The following is a 3507-nucleotide window of genomic DNA, read 5'->3' on the forward strand; positions in this document are numbered from 1 at the left end:
ACGCCATGCTTAATACTAACAGGAATAGGAATAGGAATGAACCAACTTTTAATAAACAACTCTTGAAAAGATCCGCTCACATGAACCATTTGGTGGCGAGAAAGTTGTGGCCGTGCTAGTACTGAGGTTGCAACCAAGGAAACAAGTCGAATTTTGTGTGAGCTATCATGCTTTCGATTCTCCCTGCAGTTTCTCAAGCACATCCATAGCATGAGAAAGACCCCCCATCGTAGTATACAACCCCATCTATATATACACATGTTTTCCTTCCATGATATCAGTGCTCTCAAACTTTCTATAAGAAATGGCTAGCCTCCAATTTCAGTAGCTTTCGTGAGACTTTGGAGGAAACCTAATCCACCACAAAAACATTCGCTCATGCAAACCTCCCACTATAGTTTGCAGCAAGCAACGATCATTACAGAATCATATATTAATAGTATTGTCTACTTGTAGAACTAGGACCTTGTCTTTATGCCATGTGTAAAAATACATAGTTTATACCTCACTCGAACGAACTGAAAGGTGGTCTCCATTGTTGTTAGAAGTGCTAAACGGCACAGTGCATGCCTATCAGGTTGTGGCAGGTTCATGGTAAACGAGTGGAGATAATCAACAAAAAGATCCTCGCAATAGAGTAACAATGATCTTGGTTAAGGCCACCAAGGGAACTTTCTCCTCATAATTTGGCTTCTATTTTTTATTTTCTCTATTGCTAAGCATCTGTTAAATCAAAACTATGTTTTTCTCTCGAGAACAAGGAAAAATTAAATATTTTGATGTGAAGTGACCCAAGCACGAGGAGTAGCATGTCGGGAACTGTAATAACTAGTGAATAGGTCAGCAAATTTGGAGCAAATTTTCAATAAGGTCGTATGTTTACCAAAAACAATAGGACTCGATTGTTTTGACATTGTAAAAATTAAGTGTTTCCATACTTACTTTTGTTAGGACTTGATTTTTTTACATTGAAAAATACAGTTTATTATATTCCCATACCATTCATCATTTTTTGTTTGAAAATGAGGAACCCCCCCCCCCCCCCCCCCCCCCGGCCTCATGTTGTCGTGAGTGACTCAATGTCAACGGGGAAGATCGCGGTGCCGCCTGGAGACGCCAATACTGATGCCGGCTTCCAATGTGGGGTGGGAGGCTGTCATGGCGGACCAAAATTTGAGAGAGCCAAACAGAAATCAATCGAATGTTTATCTTGGGAACATGGAAAAATTAGATGTTTTGATGTGAAGTAACCCCAGCATGAGTAGCCTGTCAACAAATGTGTCAACTGGTAAATGTTCAGAAAATTTTCAATAAGGTCGGATGTTTACTAAAAATATAAGACTCAAGTTCATTGACATTGTAAAATTTAGTTTGTTAAGTGACTCCAAATGCTAACTTTTGCTAGTAGGCAAACTACCATTACCATTGCAAAGAAGGAACAAAGAACGCATGCATTGATATTTTGCTAGTAGGCACACTTTGTCACCCAAGTTGTCCATCACATTGATATTCCCATGCGATAACATCATATGCCATATCTTGTAGCAAAAAAACTGCTCACTTGAATCACTGGGCGGCAAGAAAATTGTGCTCACGCTAATACTGAGGTTGCAAGCTGAATTTTTGTGAGCTATCATGCTTTTGATTCTCCTTCCAATTTCTCAAGCACATACAAAGCATGAGAAAAGGCCCTTAAGGTGCTGTGCAACTCCACCCATCTATCTATATATACGCATGTTTTCCTTCTGGATATCACATCAATGGTCTCAAACCATTAACATGATAGGCATAGCCACTATTTTAATTAGACTTTTTCATGAGAATTTGGAGTAAGACAAATCCACGGATATGATATAGAACTCCTAGCTGTATGTTTTCATGGCAACACCAAGGTTGTCCGTTGTCTTCTCTACTTCTCTATCTCTACTACTATTAAAAGAGCAAACTACAGTTATTTTACAACCACCCAAACAAGTGTACACAGAACAATCAGAACCCTCAGATCTAATCCATTTAGTCAAATCTAACAGTATATAATGACCCGATGGTCTGCCAGCCGATTGAACGGCTGGGATTCAATGTTCTGCCGCGGCAGACCATGGTCGCGCACCTGACGACCGATGTGATCCGTAATTTTAGGATCACCCTCAACTTCCCTCCCCTAAAATTCGCACAGATTCGCTCCATCCCCAACCTCCCCGGCGCCCTACCGCCTCCTCCCCTCATCGCCGCCCCTCGCCAGCCGTCCGTCCTGCACGCAGACTCTAGCTGCCGACCCCGTCTGGTCTGCCCACAGACCCTCCGCTCCCTCCCCGCCGTCCTTCACTTCTGCCCCTGCCGCCCCTCTCTCTTGCAGCGGAGCAGAAGCAGAAGCGCCGGGAGAAGATCAACCGACGATTCATTGAGCTATCCACCGTCATCCCCGGCCTCAATAAGGTCGGCTCCTCTTCTTGCACATACGTACATATCCAACAAAATAAATTTCTTAACTGATTGGCCAACTAATTCGCTCAGATGGACAAGGCGATGATCCTTTCGGACACCATGAAGTACGCAGTAGCAGGAAAATCTCAAGGCACTCGAGGACGCAACGTCCAGAGCATCCAGTCTGCGGTGCTCGTCAGGAAGTTGTGCACAGCTGCACCGGAAGACGCCGGCGGCTGCTGCCTGTCATCTTCTGCAGCGGCCGTAGCTGGAAGCACGACGCCGACGACCGGGAAAGTGCTGCTGGAGGTAGAGCTCCCCTCTTATTGTTTTCCATATCCCCTTTCTTTCAAAATTCTGAAACCAAAGATACAGATCCACCGACGTTGCGCTCGATCATGAATATTGCATCCTTGCACCTGAAGACGTCTATAATATCTACCTGCATGCTTAGGCTAGCGCTTGTGTATGTGCATGTTGCCGTATGCTTCCAATCGGTTCATAAGAAATCCATCTTATATGTGCATACCTGTCAGAAAGCATAAAGCACTCTGGTGAATCACCTTGGGAGTTCATGGTTGTGCCAAAAATTGGTACCAGATCACAGGTTGTTCATCCATGATTTTCAAAAAGCAAGTACAAGATCATGGTGTTACTGAAGTGAGAAGATAATTGATCTATAACCCAGTTTTGCGTCAAGCCTGCGTCAATGGTGTTTCCAATGATCAACTATCCCCCTCTTTCGTAGTATTGACAAAAACCGTGCCAATGTTGCTACAGACTACAGTTTCATCACCAAAAAAGAGAATCCAGTTTTGTTAAATTAATTTGTGTAATAATATGTTCATTACTGATCCTGAACAAGAAGTAGACAGATTATAGATTCTGAAGCTTCTTTGTCGGGATGCATAGGCGAGAAGGAAAGCTGGAGTCGCCGCCGTCGCTTATGGAGCTCCACACCATTGCCCAGTTGTACAATAGTATGTGCAATCTTCTCCATTCAAGAGTAAGTGCAAATGGTGAACTCTTGCCAAACAAGAAGATATGAGGATCAGGCATATAGGCCCCCATAAGGTAGCTATA

At 43.5% G+C, this 3507-nt stretch overlaps 1 long non-coding RNA gene across 1 annotated transcript; it reads left to right on the forward strand.

The window, feature by feature from the left end:
* Positions 1–1738: 1738 nt before the first annotated feature.
* Positions 1739–2955, forward strand: LOC120973944 (uncharacterized). The gene is made up of 2 exons (XR_012203667.1): positions 1739–2436; positions 2515–2955. It is a non-coding gene; the product is annotated as an uncharacterized lncRNA (long non-coding RNA).
* The last annotated feature ends 552 nt before the right edge of the window (positions 2956–3507 follow it).

The sequence above is a fragment of the Aegilops tauschii genome, chromosome 2, assembly GCF_002575655.3.
Source record: "Aegilops tauschii subsp. strangulata cultivar AL8/78 chromosome 2, Aet v6.0, whole genome shotgun sequence".
NCBI lineage: Eukaryota > Viridiplantae > Streptophyta > Magnoliopsida > Poales > Poaceae > Aegilops > Aegilops tauschii.